Source organism: Vicugna pacos, chromosome 14, assembly GCF_048564905.1.
Source record: "Vicugna pacos chromosome 14, VicPac4, whole genome shotgun sequence".
In the NCBI taxonomy this organism is placed as follows: Eukaryota; Metazoa; Chordata; class Mammalia; order Artiodactyla; family Camelidae; genus Vicugna; species Vicugna pacos.
In genome coordinates this window covers 48,625,403-48,645,552 of record NC_133000.1, presented here as the reverse complement: position 1 = coordinate 48,645,552, position 20,150 = coordinate 48,625,403, and the positions used below count along the sequence as shown (strand labels likewise).

The window sequence follows — 20,150 nt, the reverse complement described above, 5'->3', positions numbered from 1 at the left end:
TCAAATATCTGCCTGTGTGGAAGTAGAGCCCTAAATACAAATAAAGAAAATAACCCTAAATAGTATTCAATGCACTGAGACACTAAAAAAACAGTCCAAAAATGATAGCATTTTATCAGTCTCTAAAACTTTATTTGACCATACTTCATTAAAGTGTCTCTAACACCATGGTCACTCTTTTCTGGTTAAAAAATACATTTCAGAAGAAAAGAATGCTTTTTTTTCAGAGAGCTAGATAAGGAACAAATCAACTAATAACACTTATGTATGTAAAGCACCCTAGTGGCACTTCATTTTCACATACCTTCTGTAAGTTGATCTTTCATAACTCCATGAGGTGGGCAAGGCAAGACTCATTACTTTCAGTCTAGTGCTGGAACCCTCAGAATCTTGTAGCTGATACAGCATTCTAGTACTTTCACTTTAACACACACTCTGCCTCTTCAAGCATTCATAGCAACTCAAATACTCATAGCAACAATCCATCACCACAGATAATATCTAAACAAACATGACATTTTTATTTTCTTTAACATCTTTAAACCAGAAAGGAAGACACAAAATATGAATTCATTCCAAGGACTGTAGGATCTAAAGGATGTGATAGACTTGTCCTTCCAGGGAAAAAGCTCAGAGATTGTCATAAGCAGATGCCCCAGAGCATGTTATGTATTTGAACAGGTATGGGTCCATATCCTTCTGCTAAAAGGAGGACTTATGGAAAAAGTCATATGGGTTGATCTGGATATCCTGCTTTACAACTTCATTCCAAGATTTGAGGGGGAAGAGCACTAGAATCTTGGCATGTGGGCCTCTGTGGAATAAAAAGGTCATTTCTTCTCTCCCTCTTCATCCCCCACCCCCACCCCGCCCCAGCCTCTGAAGAGAAAACTTGGACTCTATTCTGTGATGAGAGAGAACCTCAGCAAATTTACACTTACCTAGAGAAGGATTCAAAGATAATTAAGAGAGCCACTGTCACCCATGATTGGAGCCAGTCTAAGAGACCTCAAAGTGAGTGTTGGCCTTTCTCCACTTCTGGAAAGTCATGACATACAAGGTGCTCTTTATGACTCTCCAGCCTCAGTTACCCTGAAATCATGAAGGTTCCTGAATGCATCATGCTCTCTCTCAATTCACAGAACTTGCACAAACCTCCATTGAGAACAATCCTCACCTTTATCTGCCTACAGTCTATGCATCATTTTTGATACAGTTCAATCATCACCTCCTCCAGAAAGCCATCTTTCAGAATCTGCACTCCTCACCACCTCCTTGTATGCTCCTGGAGCATCCTGTACTTATCTGTATTTATGGTTCTGACCACACTTGATTGTAATCAGCTTGTCTACAAGTCTGTAAGTAATGTCTTGTCATCTTTGTATCCCCCAAACCTAGCATAGGGCCTGGCACATAATATACACTGAATGAATCAAGGAAAGAACTGCTTATCCCTGACCCCATTACAGAACTTCTGATGCCTTCTGGCCCATCAGTTTGGTGGTATGTACAAATCTCTTCTCTGAATGACTCCATCTAGCTTTCATTCGTACCCCTGCTTAGACTCACCCCAGATTTGGTTGAGAGGCTCTCAACCAACACAAGCCTGGTAAGACTTTCTCAGTCAGGGAAACTTGGTTCTTCAGTCAAAGGAGGGAGATACCAAGAGCCTCATTCTTTTTCCAGTTGCTCCTAATATCACAGCCATTATCAGGCACAGCCCCACCCAATACCAGAACAACTGGATTATAGTTTAGCAGGTTATTAGTAGCTCCCTTTCCACCTAGTTTGCTTTTTTGAAATAGTCCAGTCAGACACTCATTGTCTGGTGCTTTGTTTTGCTATAGTTAAAGACCTACTCTGATATGCCAATATGCTTGAGTAATCCTTCTGCCCATAGTCACTTTTCCCTGTCTCTCTGTCATCAAGCTAAACTTCTTTTTCACTTTCCTGCACTTCAAATCAAGTGGTCTTCCTTCTTAACAAGCCATTCTTGGAATCCAACGTGTCCCAGAATTCTGGATGCCATTGAATTCTACCAGCTTCTCTTGGATTGCCCTTCAACACTGCCCTTCAATTTTCCCACCTCCCTTTGAACTTGGTTTATGACAGCAAGTTTTGCTCTGGGATCTGTACTTTGCTTGGGATTTTTTCCACTTGTGTTTGCCTTTCTATTCCAAATTTGACATCCAGAAGCACGTTCCCCACAAGATAAGAATTGTCAAACGGAAGGGCAACATGTGACATTAGACACTTCTAAGATACTTGAACTGCTCCTAAATGCTCCCTTTAAATTAATGAAATTTTTATTTTTTATAGATCCCACCAATAACATTGATAGAAAGGCCAACTGACCATTTAGAAGGGTACTATAAATTGAGCCAAAATTAAGAGTCTGAATAGCTGGAGTTTTCTCTACAAACTTTAATGTGATCACAACATGGCCATTACAATCTATGGCATATCCATATTTATAAGTCTATTTATGAGTAGAAAGAGGCTTAGCCACCACTTCTCTGGCTTGCCAGCTTGGACTGGTTGCTGCTATTTTAACCACATCCCCCTCTAGAAAGAGCACAGCCAACAGTTTCAAATTCCTGAGGGAACCATAACTGTTTATACTGAACAAACTGAATGATACATCGTTCGGAAATTTGTTACTATTTAAGCCACGATCAACTTGGCTTTTTTTGGTCTGTTTTTTGTTTTTGTTTGTTCAGAGTGATCTCTCAAGGCCCAAAGTGCCGTATTTCCACCTGACATTCAAGGGTGACTAATCCCAGGAGCAGAAGACTGTCCTGGAGAAGAGTCTAGACAACTGGACACCAGGAACCAACACACCCTAAAAAAAGGAAAGTCTCAGGGCTCAGCCAACGTTCCCCATCAGGCAAAGAGCATCACTTTCTTTTAAATACCGATAGTGAAAATGACTAGGGCTCACCATGTCTAGGGCTAGAATAGTCCAAGGACAGAGCAACTTTAAGAACTTAAAGTCTGACCTAAGGGTCTCTTTAGGAGGAGGGAAAAGAACCTAACTGGATGAAAAGTCACACTCTAGAATAGAAAGGAATCAATTGGTTACTTTCTGCCAACCCATTTCTGACTACTTTTGTCTGGGATTTGTATTTACCTGAGCCATCGTACCTTCAGAGGTCAACCCATTTTCTAGACTGTCCCTTCATTCAGGTCCACTCTGAGCCCAGACTCGGTTGCATTTCCTAGATGATTCCAGATCACCCCGATTCACTTGGTATTTGCCTCAGCCTTATTATTGATTATCCAGCAATGATCCACAACAGGCGTCCTGACTTAGGGCAAGCCTTGTTGACACCCAGGGAAAAAAACCTTCCAAGCCCATACCCTGAAGAGGATGCTTCTTTGTAAGTGTCAAGAACTGTTAAGGCTCTGAGAGCTCACCAAGCTTTGCAGGCTGACAAGCTAGTCTGCCATAGTTTCTTGGATACTGGCAGAAGACACAAGACACAAGATCAGAGACAAAGAATTTTATTACTCATGGCACAGACAGCACCTTGAGCTTCATGTTCATGTTGGTTCCCCATATCCTTCAAGTCCCACGGGGGATACAAGGAGCAGCTGGGGTAGATGCTGCTCATGCAATGGATTTTCATCACAGATGAGGAACTCTGAGCTTAGGAAACCCCAATCTTTCATCATAAAAGATGGACAAGAAAACCTGTCTAAAGTTGCTCCAGGGGGAGACTTTATTTTTATTATATTGGACAGTAAAAGAACTAGCCCTCTGCTCCAGAGGGAAATACTATCTCTGTCTTCTATTCACTATCCAACATCTTTGAAAAGATCACCTAGAATAAAAGGCTACCTTTGCTCACAAGATGTGTAGAAACATGAGAAACCCAAGAGAAATTATCTCTTAATAGTAAATGGAAGTCAGTGAGTAAATGAATGAACAACATAATTTATGGGCATCTTAGAGAAAGAAACAAAGTAATGAGTCCTCAATACAGATAGTTCATTCATTCTCTACTTTTCTAAATAATTACACAAGTATATACTAACAAAGGTCATTTTTGCTCACTAAGGAAGATACTCATTTTATTCATTTAAATATATGTCACTATTTCAAATAATTGGCACTCATTTGAATATATCCTACAAAACTTAACAAGTGACATTTTTTAACTTACCAAATGCTGTCTACTTCATGGAAAGAGTCTGTTTCAAATATCATTCCATCATTTCACATGTAAGTTATTGTACTTATCTTTTGATTCTAAAAATCTTTATTCTAAGACAAAAAATGCAAATGACACAGAATTTTGAGGCTGAAATTAGTCAAAATAGAGAAATAAATAAAACTGAACATAAAGACTGTGTTTCTAACTTCGTAACAGATAGTTGATCACAGGCCTTGGAAGGCAGATAGACACAGATTTAAGTCACAGAACTAGTTCCCAAGTCCTCTCTGTCTTCTGTGGCTTCCTTCTTATCAGTGCTTTGGTATACCTTTTTGAGGATGGGGCTTTTTCTAAACAAATTAAGTTATTTCAGTAAGAAATGGCATGAGTGACATTCAAGGAATTCCAAGCATTATGATGGTTAAGCAGCATTTTACAAACTGTGTTCTGGGGAACACAAGTGTCCTTTATGATGTTAATAAATATTCTGCCACCTAAAAAAATTCCTTGGTCAAGTAAGTTTGGTAAATTATAAACTGCAAAATTTTTCAGACCCTCTAATTGAAACATTGTAGATCTAATTGGACTAATAAGGTTCATTTATCATTGAACCTTCAAAAGGCAGGTTAGGGATATGGTATGACATATTTCCCAAATTTATTTCACCATGTAAAATTTTAACATCAGATTTTTTGCATTAGAGATACTAGATGCTTTATGTCAGGGAACACTAGAGTTCCACAGTGAGAAGAACTCTGGGCCACAAACCAGGCTAGATGTGGGACAAGAACAGTGAAGGCATTGAGACAGTTGGGAGTTAGTTTTGCAAAGGACCTTGAATTGTATGCTGCTATTTGGACTGTATTATGTAAGCAGTGGGGAAATATCCTGTTGACATTTCTTTTATCAATTTGGTATGTTTAGATGTGGTCATTTTAGTCAGAAGCATATTAAAAGATCCTAGGAACCTCCAATTTTGTAATAGATCCCTTCATAGAAGAAGAGATCTACAGAAGATAATTACCTCTGTAAATATCCAACTTAATAGCATTCACTCTTAAGAAAGTCTTCTGTATGTCTAAGAATTCCTATGTAGTAGTTTAAATTAATCTACTTTTTTTTCTGTTCTGTGTTCATTGTACTTCTCTGAATTCCAGATCTGGAACTTAACTTTGCCACAGAGACCAACAGAGATGCCAGATCCATTGATGGACTGTCCCAGTCTGAATAAAGTCACTCCCCAAGTTTCTATTATTGAGGCTGATTTTCCAATATTTGATCATAGTCAGAACTATCTTGGATACTCTAACCAAGTTTTCTTTGTTCTGTAATTCAAGGAATATTTAATGAGCACTATCTGATGCAAGGCATTGCAATAAGTGCTGAGAGACATAAAAGGGGGATTTAGACATATTCTCCTTAATACTTTTGTACACTTTTGAATATTTTGCTTTAAGATAAAATTGACAATTTCTTTCAAGCTTTGATTGATTTGGTGTAGCCAATAGAGGCCAAGTATATAAAGAACAACTCATTCTATAAGTCAGTGAATATTAATTGAGCTCCACTATATGCCAAACATCACATTGGGTGCTTGGGATGCAGCAATGAGCAAGCAGGCCCAGCTTCTGCCCTCAAAGAGCTTATGAATCTAGCTGTGGCTAAAGACAATAGAATGAGTGTGCAATTTGTATTAGTTATTGGCTCTAAACTCTTTAAAAAATGTTATTAGTTAAAAAGGGGGGTAAAACGTTAATGGCAAAATGTTAAATAGTTAATCTAGGAGAAGAGTATATGGATATTCATTTAACTATTCTTTTGATGTTTCTGTTGAGTTGAAATTTTTCAAAATAAGAAAGTGAAGGAAAGTTTAATAAGAACAAATCAGTAAAAATTTAAACATTTAAAGACAGATTTCTTCCCTAATCTAATATTTCCTTTGCTTAGTTGCAACATTTCAGTGTTCTATGACTTTTGATTCAGTTATTTCCATATTAGAACCTGAAAGGCAAAAGCCAAAACATTATATTATGAATAAAAGCAAGATTTGGTTTGCATTTTCCCTACCACAGAATGTCCTGCCCAAAGGGAACACTGTGGCTCTTCAACGTGGCCAGCATTTTTGTTAAACATTCTGTAAAATATGTCAGCATACTCAGTTTGTGGCTAAGTAAATCAGGAGAATTACAATGTCCAGACATAAAAAATAAGATCCTACTGTATAGCACAGAAAGCTATATTCAATATCTTATAATAACCTACAATGGAAAATAATTTGAAAAAATATATATATTCTTTTTCATCTATACACACACACACATATATATATAACTGAATCACTTTGCTGTACACCAGAAACTAACACAATATTGTAAATCAATTGTACTTCAATTTAAAAAAAAATGTCCAGACATGCTATTGCTATCATTCATTTGGCATTTCTTAAGCCATTTTCTAAGGCAAGCATATATGTTTTAATGATTATAATAACCTGTGACAATCAATAAATGCAATGTATTTGCTGTATATATGCTAAGATAGACAAGATAGAATCTCTTCCTTTTACTAGTGGTGGGACAAGATTGACAACCTGTAGTACTGCCAAATGAAACAACTGGTCTTAAGAGAAAGTATGGGTGGATCTAAGTGGCTTTTTAACAGTGTCCTCCTATGACTCTTAACCCCAGACTCACCAAATAGATACTATCATTGTTTGCATTTTAATTTTCTCACCATTTCAAGTTGCCAGAGACCTCTTTGTTTCTGATGCATGATATATCTTTATTTTTTTTAGCAAGGAATGCATATAGGAGAAAATCAAGGGCATAAAAGTGAGGGGCAGTGAAGGGAAAAGGAGTATGAATGAATTTTACGTGGGAAATAATATGGCATCAAAGACCTGCTATAGGTATTTCCAAAGAAAAGAAATACAGGTGTCTCTTGCTTTTGGAAAGTTCCCTTTATGCGCACTTGACTTTTATGAAAGTCCTTCACTAGAACTCGTTTTTGATAACCAAAATAGATCTGAAGAGGATTTTCACTTTTATGAAAAAAGGCAAAAAGCAAAAATAGCAGCAGCATTGGTTTTGCAGTGACCCAGTCATAGAGGCAGTGCACACCCCAAGCAGCCAGGGTGACCCCGCCAAGCTCCTTCCCCAGGAACTACACTCAGCATCTCAGTATCAAGCTGCCATAGCTCTGAACTGTGTCCGCGAGCATCTGAGCTTTATATTGATTTATCTTGTGCATTTGTTAGCAAGATGTGTCCTAACATAATTGCTTCATTGCTTTACCCCATTTTGGCTTAGGAACGCTCTACTTTCAGAGAGTAGGGAAGATCTGTACAGCTTAACAGGTCAGTGACATTTCCCCTTTATTCATTCCTTCAAAAAAAATGTGTTGCATGACTGCTATATGCCAAACACTATGCTATTGGAAATAGAAGTCTCTACTTTCAATATAGTCTCTGCTTTCAGAAAACCTTTTCAGACATGCATGATAGAATAAGAGAGGTGACAGGTGCAGTGGAAACAGCAGGGTGGGTTCCAGACCACCACAATAAAGTAAATATTATAATAAAGCGAGTCACACAAAATTTTTCATTTCCCAGTGCAAATAAAAGTAACGTTTATAGTATACTATGGTCTATTAAGTATGCACTAGCATTATGCCTAAAAAATACATTTATATATGAGGACCATATATGTACTAGGCTCTATAATTGCTAGGGATGCAGATAGTGCAGAAAGAAATAATAAAATTTTGATTAGTGATAAATGGTACAAAGAAACAAAATACAGTAATAAACTAGTGACTGGATAGAGTGTAGACAACTTTAATAAGGGGACTAGGGAAGCCACACTGAGCCCTAAATGATGACAGTTTGCCCTGTATACACGTGATGCAAAAGTGTTCCAGGAAGAGGGAAATAGGAAGTGCAAAGGTCCTGAAACTGGAATGAGCTTGACATATTGGTGAGAAAGAAAGAAAAGCAATTTGGCTGGAACAGTAAGCAAGGGGAATAATAATACATGATGAGTTAACAGAGGTAGACAGCTATCAGATTATGCAGGGAACTGTAGTCTCTAGCAAGGAGTTTGACTGTTACTCAAAATGTAATGCCACCTCCTTCTAAGTTAGCACTGATTCCACTGATCTATTTATGAATATAGCTTTAAAACAATAACCTTAGTGTACTCACAATCAGCCTAGCTAAAATCAAGAATTAAGACATCATTCATGGGAGCACAAACAATGAAATATTTTCTGCCAAACAAGAATCTAATCTGCCAGAGAAACTATTCATTACTTTAATCTGCTTTGCATATTAGGATTTTACATCAGCAGTCAGAAGAGAATTCATATACGCCTCCCACCCCATCTATACACCTGCCTGCGTCTGGGCCCATGAGCTCTTCCTTGCCTGCTATTAACACGGATGAATTACCTTCCTCCTGAGATCAACCCCTCCACCTGTGCATTCATGCCTGCCAGCTCTCTCGTAATCAACAGCATATCATTCCAACTCTTTCCTCTCTCTTCTGCATCTCAATGTTTGTCCTTCCATAAGCTCAGACTCATCAACATTAAACATGCAATAACTGCTCCAGTCTTAAGTACATACATACTTACATCTAATCATAAAAGTCTCTCTTGGCCCTTCCATCCCTCTTTAGCTACCACATCATTTTATAGCAAAACTTCTCAAAAGACTTGTTGGTACTTACTGCTTTAATTGCTCTCTTTTCACTCTTGAACCCTCTCCAATCAGATTTCTGCCCCACAGCTTCTGTAGAACCACTCCCGTCCAGGTTACGTGATCCATCTGCCTCACATATTGTTAATTGTTCAGGCAATAGCCATTTCCCTCTACTGACTTCATTGCTAAAAAAACACCCATGTGCTTAGGGGACTTGGGTCCTTCTCCAGCCTTGGGGGTCAGGGATCATGATTAGTCTCTAAGCCATTCACCCTACCAACATCCTTCCTGTTACCTGGCTTAGGAAGGACACACATGTGTCACAATTCAGGCCAATAAATCTCAGAGAGGTTTGCTCTTGTAATAATGTGAATGTGCTAATTCGTTTAATTACTGCTGTAATGATGAACATTAAGCTGATGACAAACATCTTTTTGAATGTAGGGGGTTCTGTTTTGTTCCATTTTTTGTTGATTAGACAGAATTCTGGAGGGTATCCTTTCAGGAATGCTTTTCTACTCCCATCTGCATTTCACCAACAAATTCTGGATAACTTTAAAAAAAAAATGGGAGGGAGATTTACTGGATGAATACTGAGGCATTTCACAGGCTCAGAAGGGGAAAACAAAACCACATGAAGGCAAGGGCAAAGGTAACGAGGTAGCAAACCTCAGAGCAAGAGTTCACAGGCCTTATCTCTGAGCACTGCCATTAACAGAGCACGCCTCCGATCAGACCAGCCTGGGCTTCTATCTTACCAACTTCAAACTGTCAGAAGAGAGTATGATTGGGCCCAGCTTGTGTCAACTGTCCACCTACACTGGATCGATGAACTCTGGCTGGAGTGGCAGTGTCACACAGTATAGGCATGGACACTAGAAGCCCACTCCTGTGTTTTGATGCGTTCCCCAAAAAAGGGAAACTACTGTGAGCAAAGCGGCCACCCCAGATAACAAATCCTTCAGATAGGTACAGAAGACACCGTCCATCAATCGTGGGAGAGCAAGGGAAGGGGTAATTTCAGGGGTCAATTCTGTTAACAAATATTTCCATGTAGGCTTTTATTTATATTTATTGTTTATTTTATGTTCCTGTATATATTGCTGCTTTATGCATATTTATATGTAATTTAACTTTTATTACATAAATTTTCAAACACATAGAAGTAGAGAAAAAAATACAATCACCCCTCAATGCCCCTATCACCCAAATTTAATAATTACCAATATTTTACTGTTCTTATTTTATTTCCTCTGTATCCAAAAACCTGTTTCCTGGGGTATTTTAAAATAAATGCCATATATCATATTTCACCCTATAAATATTTCATTATAAATCTGTATTAAGTAAGGAATTTAAAAACCATAATCATGATATCATTATCATACTAAAGTAATAGTAATTCCTTAACATGAGATGATATCCAGTTCTATAATACTTGCTTCCTGCTATAAAAGACCTTATAATCTAGAAGGACTGATAAAACCTTTACTTAAATAACCAAGAGAAACAAACACCACAAGAAAAGCAGAGTGAGTGTCATGTGATGTTCAGAGGAGGGAGATGGTAGTGGAGACTGAAGAAGTAGAATATATATTAGAACACAATCAGGAGCTCAGAAACAAGTGTGTGACCAAAAAAAAAAAAAAAAAAAAAACAAAAAACAAGGGGATAACTGGAAGCTGAGAAAGTGGAAGACTTAAAATTCAAATCAGCACCTGGGACTGAAGGACTGAAGTACCTGAAGGAGCAGTGGAAAGTCAAAGCGCCCAGTACACTCCAGGATCACAGGAACGGAGGACACAGAGCAAGGAACAAAGACCCAGCTGTCCTGGTCTCAACTGAGGGGCAAGTGCAAATCCTCAGTGAATGGCCCATTGGCTACAAGTGATGAAACCAAGAAGGTCTTGAAGACACTTAGCTAGGATGCACTGGTCCAGCAGAATCTTGTTGTTTACTGCTGGCATTGCTTCTGATTGTATATACTGATGCATGAGTTGTTAAATATTTGAACATCACCCCTGATTACAAGAATTATTTCCCTGACGTTGGTTTTACCGAAAGTATCCTTAGTGCCTAGTCCAGTGCCTGAAACAGAGAAGACACTCGAATATACTCTGATAGAACAGATGAATGCATAAATTATAGATCTCTGTTCAGATACTTTATTAGCCATTTTTAAAGTTATATAGAAGAATCTCATTCACTTGTGTTTTTGGAGCTCATACTATGAGAGCTTCCAGCTATGTTAAGAGATTTCTTCATTAACTCAGGTGTAAGTTGCCACCAAGAGAGAAATGAAGAAAGTACATTCTAGAGAAATTTTTTTAATAAGCTTCAAAAAAGCATACATTTCCTAGTACTAATTAGAGAACAACCTTAAAAGAGAATTTAAGATTATTGCCAAAGAAACATTTGTATCAATTAAATATTTATCTTATTTGCAAAAGCATAAGTGTAGACATCATACATCATAATATAAAATATCTGATGAATGAGTGCCCTTAAATGAAGGAGAAAGTTTGTAAACCTTTTAAAGGAGAAAACCTCTTAACAGTATTAATGTATTAGAAGTAACTTATTCTTCCATAAATCAAGAACTTCTTAAAAATCATATATTTCTGACATTTTTAATAGTACTGTGATCTTTCTTATTACTCTCTGACTCTGGAGAAAAAAGTGGAATCATTTATTAGTCACAAAAACATTTAATTCACTTGCTCATCTACATAACTACCCTGATAGTCGAAGGGGTTCCTGAACAAGTTTTATCTTGAGTCAACAGAGCTCCTAAAACAATATGTTAGAATGAACAAGCATGGTTCATAATGGATCATTGGATCACTGGATCATTGGGCAGGAACCATTCCTGTTACATAAACAAGCTTATAGAAGTGCAGTGCTGAGTAAGAAATTTGGTTTGCTCCACAAATCACTGGAGGTCATAACATAAAAGTATACGCAGTCTCCTCAAGCACCCATCTCAGAAGGTTTTATGTCTGAGTTTTTCTTTTGTTTTGTTTTTCTTTTTGTGAAATAAATATTCACATTGAATTAGAAAACACTTCATTCTACAATAACAAACATTAAATGCAAATTGTGATTTCCAGAGTTACTCAGAAAATTAAGGCACAACATATATCAGTTACAATCCCAGCAGAAGATAGGTAAGTAAGGGGAAGATTTAATGAAGAAATCTTTAGAAAGGGTGGGCAAATTTAAAGAAATCAACAAGTAAGAATGAAGCATCCCAAGGCTAAAATAATTGGGAGTCATGACCATCCCTACATCTGAAGGAGCAAGGGATTACTAGAACCTAAAGAAGGTTGCAGCTAAGAAGAAGGATGCTGAGAAGAAGCTGTGGACTCAGGTATAAAAAAGCAATCACGAGGCCCTGCAGAGAGGGAGATGAGCGAATAAATTCCCTAACCTCATTCCTTCTATCCTTCAGATTTCCTTCCAATGCCTCCTATTGGCTGAACCTGAGTGGAAGCCAGACGGTAAGGGAGCAAATTAATACAATCCATAAAGATGATTCAGAGTAGGGTGGACAGTAGGTCTGGAAAGGCAATGGGAATTATCCAACACACATTCCCTTCCATCATTATAACTCCAGTTTCACGAGCCTTATATTTTTCAGCAGTATCTCTCATCCCCATGATGGTCAAATCAAGAAGCAATCTAATAGGCATTCAGGAAGTACTATCTAGATAGCTCTATTTAGATCCTAGCACTATATTGAAGTCTTTTAGGAAAACTATAAAGAAGAATAGACGTGGATTCTTTCCCCAAGATAAAGACTGGAGTAAATGGAAGCAAGATAATATATACAACAAGTTATAGATCATAGAAAAAAACTGAAGATTTAGCATCAGGAAAGATGAGACATCTCCTCTAAGGCAGTTTTCAGAAGGTTGTGTGTGCAAGTTACAGTTTTTTTGCAATTTTTATAGATAATGCAGAAAAGAAAGTTGAAGAATAAAGATGTTTTTTGGGTGGAGTGACAGGAAACTAACATCCTTAGAAACACTCTAGTAGCAACCTGGAACTTTGCCCAGCCTATTTTGCTGGGTAACCTGTTCCAGGAGAGAAAAGGAGACTAAAGAAAGAGAAATTGCCTATTCTTTTCATCCGCTGAACATGTACATTTCTCTGAAGAGCAAAGACGAACAGTAATAATAGCTGTTTTCAACATGTTTAGGGCTGTTGCAATAAAAGCCAAACCCAGCATCAGCTGGTAAAGGCTATTCCCTCTACCTGAAATGCTTTCTCTACTTCCTCAACATGCAAACTCCTATTAATTCCTTAAGACTCCACTCAACCATAACTCTATTTAGCATTTTCTGAATATTCCAGGCAAAGCCAGACCCTTCTCTGAATTTTAACCTCTAAAATGACTAAAAAGAGTTACTTTTCAACAGTATCCTGGTTCATATAATTAATTTTGAAGAAGCTACCTAATATTTTCTTCCACTATCTCATTCCAGTATAAACATTTCATAAAAGACACATATCACTTACTTTGTTCAGGACCAAAAGCATTGACCAGAGAGATCTTTTCATGGTTAATAAAATTTTCTAGAAGAGAAAAGTAAGAATTTGCAATAACTATTGTACGTTGTAAGACAATAACTCTAAATTTGAATGTATGAAAACTTTTAATATAGCATTGAAAGAAAAACCCTCATTTCCCATTAAATATCTCATCCTTTGTTGAATAAAAAGCTATTACCCAATCGCCATTCATTTATCCTTTATAGATTTTTCATAGCAATAATTAAGGTTGTCATTTTTTTGTTCTCTTAAGCATAACCATGGGATCAGAGAGAGGAAACAGAAGTACTTATAGATACTCAATAAATGTCTTTTTACTTGAAAAATTATTTGAAAACTAACCATGATGAAACTGAGGAAAGTCTGTTCTGGAACTTCATAGAGAAAAAGAACCTAAATGGAATGAAAAGCCCAATAAAATCGGTATAAATTATGAAGAAGCAATAGCTTTAATTTCAAATTCCCACCTAGGATTCTAAAACGCATGATCATTTGGAATCCGAAAATAGCTTGAGATGAGAGACAAGGTGAAATAGCTACAACTTCATTCAATTTTCCATTTGAATTGAGTATATGTCTGATTTGAGTACAGAATTGTCCACTTAAAGCAGATACAAAGTCACAACTTTCAAAAATTTTTGGAAAGAAATCAGCTATTCATTCATTTGTCAAAGATTTAAAAAGTGTCTGGTCTGGACCAGACACTGTACTATGTCTGTCTGTCTGTCTGTCTCTCTTTGCTGGTATAATACAGTGAGTAATATAAACATATTGTTAAAATTATACATGCTATATGCTGAAAGGGAAAGTGACGAGTTGGCATTTATTAATGGGCTAGGCACATTGTATGCAGAATCCGATTTAGTCTTTACAATGACTCTATGAGCTTGGCATTATTCATCTAATTTTATATATGGGAAACTAAAGTAAAGCCACTGTTGGGCACCATGCCTGGGGTTGGGAGCAGAGTGTGAGCTGGGAGCAATGGATTTTGTGTGGCAGAGCCAGGTCTGTCTTCATAAACAAAATGAACAGAGTTGGGCAGGCTTAGAAGGGACAGGGAATTCCAGGAAAAGGAATAAAAATGGGATCCACTTTTTACAAACATTTAAGACCACAGCTCATCTGGGGAAGGCAGGGAAGACCAATCTCTAAGGCTAGGGAGTGGGAGGAAGTGGCAGCTGGTGCAAACGGCAAGTGAGTTTGGGTCAAATTGTAAAACTTTAAGAGGCATTTTCATAGCCATGCTGGCAACGAGCATAATGGTATATTATGTACTCAAAATCAGATTTCAGAAAATAATGGAAAGATTACAAAATATTAAGATAAAAATATTGATGTGTCCTACAAAGATCAAACCTTTCATTTAAAGAAAACCAAATAGCAGGCTTCTCTAATGCCAAGGAAGTTATTGGTATGCAAATTGCTGCTGTGTTTCTGTTAATTGGGGTTTGTTCTCAATGAAAGAGAAAAGTTTTTATCTTTAAAAATGGAAATTAAGCCAATTTTAAAGTAAACAATAAACTGCAACAAAATTGCAAAGTGTTTTTCTATAATTAGCACTTTTCAGTGACCCCATTTTCCACGTTGTCAGTATGCAGCATTCTCATAATTTGTAGTTATTTTTTGTCATTCAATAATATTCAAGGTTGGAGGGTATAGCTCAAGTGGTAGAGTGCATGCTTAGCATGCACAAGGTTCTGAATTCAATCCCCAGTACCTCCTCTGAGAATAAAAAGTAAACAAACCTAATTACCTCTCCCCTCCAAAAAAACCCAAGAATAATAATAGTCAATAATTTAGTAACTTTTGTCTTTCAGTAATAATAGATATTCCACCATTGGTTAAAACTTGTACAAAAAGCAAACAAAAGTCCACATGCAAGATAAGTAAGCATTAACACTTTAAGAAACCCCTCCCAAGCTGAAATGAAAGGCTAGGATTAAAAGAAAAACTCCTGGCTGATTGGATCTAGAGTTAGTTCTGGAACCTAAGCTGGGTATTTAAGACAAACTTTGGGAGTCTCTGAAATTTTCCTCATGCTCAACAATATCATTCTAGTCTCTGTGGCTACTAATCAAAACATTTTTGCAATGGGAATAACTTTATTTTTACTTGCTAACCATTAACATTATAGCTTATTTTTCCTGGTATGTCATTTTTAATTAAGATACAATTCATACACCAACAAAAGAAAGCATTTAAAAATGTACAATTTAGTGATTTTTTAGTACTGACAGCTGTATGACTATCACCGCTACCCATTAGCGACCACTCTCCAGTCCCTCCTCCTCCTAGCCCCTGGCAACCACTAGCCTACTTTCGGCATCTATGGATTTGCCCATTCTGGACATTTCATATAAATAGGGTCATACAATATGTGGCCTTTTGTACCTAATTTCTTTCACTTAGCATAATATTTTCAAGGATTATCTGTATTGTAGCACGAATCAGTACTTCATTCCTTTTTATGGCCGAATAATGTTTCATTGTGTGGATAGACTGCATTTTGTTAATTTATTCATCAGTTAGTAGACATTTGGATTGTTTCCACTTTTTTGAATTATAAACACTGTTGCTATGAACATTTGTGTACAAGGTTTCTTGTGAACATATGTTTTCAATTCTCTTAGGTATATACGTAGGAATGGAATTGCTGGGTCATGTGGTAGCTCTATGGTAAACTTTCTGAGGACTATAAAACTAATTTCCATTTTACATTCCCATCAGCAATGTATGAGGGTCCCAATTTCTTTACAATCTCACTGACATCTATTACTTTTAAAACATTGTTATGATAGCCATTCTAGTGGATATGAAGTGATTTTAATTTGTACTCTCTGAAGACTAATGATGTCATTTAAAATAACAACAATGAAATTAGGAAAATATTATCTCTGTGAAAAAATAGCAATAATAAATGCTTTCTATGTTTACATAAATAACATATTTCCCAAAACTGAAAAATGAGAAGAGTAGTGCTGTTTTACACTTTGTCAGATCTGCTTAACATCTGGCTTAAATTGGAAAAGGGTTGGATTCTCATGTCTGCTTCCACATTTAATCTGTTGTGATATGCTGTGGGTAAAGTATATGAAGAAAATTCAGTCTAAGATACGAAGTTGGAAAAGGGAGGAGTATTTTAATAGTCTTTTCAGAAAACTGTGGATATTCTTTAATTGATAACTATATCAAAACTGTGTAGTGATAGTTTTTAAGAGGTTAGATGCAATACAGAATTTAAAACCATACCAGTGTATTTTTCATTCTCTGTTACATTAAAATCTATAGGTGTATCTTACACTTTGAATAGATTTCTTGCCCATGATTTTGTAACATCCTTCATTGGTCATTTGGCAATTATTGGTTTACTGAGTTACATGGATCTTCCAAAAGTATTCTATCTTTAATTTTTGTCATTTTGGTTCCAATGTGTCTTGGTGTGTTCCTCTTTGGGTTGATCCTATATAGGCCTCTCTATGCTTCTTGAACTTGGGTGACTTTCTTTTCCCAGTTTAGGGACTTTTTCAGCTATTACCTCTTCAAATATGTTCTCGGGCCCTTTTTCTTTTCTTCTGTGGCCTCTATAATAAGAATAGTAGTGTGCTTGATGTTATCACAAAGGTCTCTTAAACTGTCCTCATTTTTTTTTCTTTTTTCTGTTCAGTGGCAGTGATTTCCACTACTTTGTCTTCCAGCTCACTGATACATTTTTCTGTATCATTTAGTCTATTATTTACTCCTTCTACTGTATTTCACTTCAGTTATTGTATTCTTCATCTCTGTTTGGTTGATCTTCATATTTTCTAGCTCTTTGTTAAAAACTTCTAATTTCTCACTCTGTGCATCTATCTATTCTCTTCCTGAGTTCTTTGATATCTTTACAATCATTACTCTGAATGCTTCCTGGAATAGATTGCCTCTCCACTTCAGTTAGCACTTCTTCCGGGGTCTTATCTTGTTCCTTCATCTGAAACATATTCCTCTGCCACCTCATTTTGTCTACGTTGCTGTTTGTATTTTTATGTATGTGGTAAGTTAGTTATGTTTCTTGACCTTGGAGAAGTGGCTCTCTGTAGGAAGCATCCTATGAGTCCCGGCAGTGCACTCCCCCCTCATCACCCAAGCTGTATGTTCTAATGGTTCCCCTCTAAGAGTGTCCTTCTGTGGAGTGGCACAATATATCTAAATTGATAAAAGGGAAAACCTAAACCAAGAATACTCTACCCAGCAAGGTTCTCATCCAGATTTGATGGAGAAATCAAAAGATTCACAAACAATCAAAAGCTAAAAGAATTCAGCACCACTAAATCAGCTCTACAACAGATGTTAAAGGAACTTCTCTAGGTGAAAAAGAAGAGGCCACAACTAGAAACTACACAATTACAAAATGAAAAAGCTTGAAAGGCAAACATACAGTAAAGATAGGAAATTATTACACACAAATCTAGTAGGGAAGTTAAAGACAAAAGTAATAAAATCACCTATAACCACAATAAGCAGTTAAGTATGAAACAAAAAAATTAGATGCAAAATATGATATTGAAAACATTAATCATGAGGGGAGTTGAGTACAAATACAGGGTATTTAAAATGCATTAGAAATTAAGAGATCGCAACTTAAAATAATCATGCATATATAGAGATTGTTATACAAAAACTTCATGGAAACCACAAAACAAAAATCTATAATAGATACACACACACACACACACAAAAGGAATCCAAACATAGCACTAAAGGTAGTCATCAAGTCACAAGAGAAGACAGCAAGAGAAGAAAAGGGAAAAAAAGACCCACAAAAACAAATCCAAACAACTAACAAAATGGCAATAAGAATATACATATCAATAATTGCCTTAAATGTAAATGGACTAAATGCTCCAACCAAAAGGCTAACTGAATGGCTACAAAATCAAGACTTGTATATATGCTGCTTACAAGAGACTCACTTAATATCTAAAGACACATACAGACTGAAAGTAAGGGGATAGAAAAAGATATTCCACATAATGGAAATCAAAAGAAAGCAGAGTAGCAATACTTAAATCAGACAAAATAGACTTTAAAATGAAGGCTGTTACAAGGGACAAAGGACACTACATAATGATTAAGGGATTAATCCAAGACAAAGATATAACAATTGTAAATATATATGCACCTAACATAGGAACACTTCAGTATAAAAGGCAAATATTAACAGACAAAATGGAGAAAAGGAGAAATCAACAATAATACAATAATAGTAGGGGACTTTAATACCCCACTTACAGATCATCCAGACAGAAATTCAGTAAGGAAATGCAGGCCTTAACACATTAGACCAAATAAACTTAAATGATATTTATAGAGTATTCCACCTGAAAGCAGGAGAATACACATTGTTTTCAAATGTACATGAAACATTCTCCAGGATAGATCACATGCTAGGCCACAAAAAAAAGCCTCAGTAAATTTAACAAAATTTAAATCATATCAAGCATGTTTTCTGACTACAGTGCTATGAGACTAGAAATCAAACACAAGGGAAAAATGCAAAACACACAAACACATGGAGGCTAAACAATATGCTACTAATTAACCAATGGATCATTGAATACACCAAAAAGGAAATCAACAATTAATTAAATACAAATGAAAATGTAAACATAACAATCCAAAACCTATGGGACGCAGCAAAGCAGTTCTAAGAGGGAAGTTTATAGTGATACAAGCTTCCTTCAAGAAACAAGAAAAATCTTAAATAAACAATCTAACCTTACACCTAAAGCAACTAGGAAAGAAGAACAAACAAAACCCAAAGTTAGTAGAAGGAAAGAAATTATAAAGATCAGGGCAGAAATAAATGAAGTAGAGACTAAAAAAGAATTTAAAAGGTCAATGAAACTAAAAGCCGATTCTTTGAAAAGATAAACAAAGTTGATAAACCTTTGGTCAGGTTCATCAAGTAAAAAAGAAGGCCCAAGTCAATAAAATCATAAATGAAAAAGGAAAAGTTATAATCAACACCACAGAAATATAAAGGAACGTAAGAGACTACTACAAACAACTATACACCAATAAAATGAACACCCTAGAAGAAATGGACAAATTCTTAGAAAGGAAAAATCTCACAAGAGTAAACCAGGAAGACATAGGAAATATGAACAGATCAATTACCAGTACTGAAACTGAATCAGTAATTTTTAAACTCCCAACAAACAAAAGTTCAGGACCAGATGACTTCACAGGTGAATTCTACCAAACATGTAAAGAGTAGTTAATGCTGATCCTTCTGAAACTATTCCAGAAAAGTGCAGAGGAAGGAATACATCCAAACTCATTCCATGATTCCAACACCTTGATAGCAAAACCAGACAAATATAACACAAAAAAGAAAATTACAGGCCAATATCACTGATGACATAGATACACAAATCCTCAATAAAATACTAGCAAACCAATTCCAACAATACATTATAAGGATAATACACCATGATCAAGTGGGATTTATCCCAGGTATGTAAGGATTTTTTCAGTATCTGTAAATCAATCAGTGTGATACAGCACATTAACAAATTGAAGACTAAAAACCATATGATCATCTCAATAGATGCAGAAAAGCTTTTGATACACTCAACATCCATTAAAGATTAAAAACGCTCCAGAAAGTGGTCATAGAGGGGACATACCTCAACATAATAAAGGCCATATATGATAAATACACAGCTAACTTAACTCAATGGTGAAAAACTGAAAGC

At 36.3% G+C, this 20,150-nt stretch overlaps 1 long non-coding RNA gene across 2 annotated transcripts in view; it reads right to left on the bottom strand.

Moving 5' to 3' along the window:
- LOC107034171 (uncharacterized) overlaps positions 1–20,150 on the bottom strand; it is a 127,969-nt gene that overhangs the window by 72,978 nt on the left and 34,841 nt on the right. The window contains exon 3 of one of the 2 annotated variants that reach the window (XR_012080058.1): positions 13,378–13,434. The exons of the other annotated variant lie outside the window; for it this stretch is intronic. This is a non-coding gene — a long non-coding RNA (uncharacterized lncRNA). The remainder of the gene's footprint in view (positions 1–13,377; positions 13,435–20,150) is intronic. 2 annotated transcript variants of the gene reach the window in all.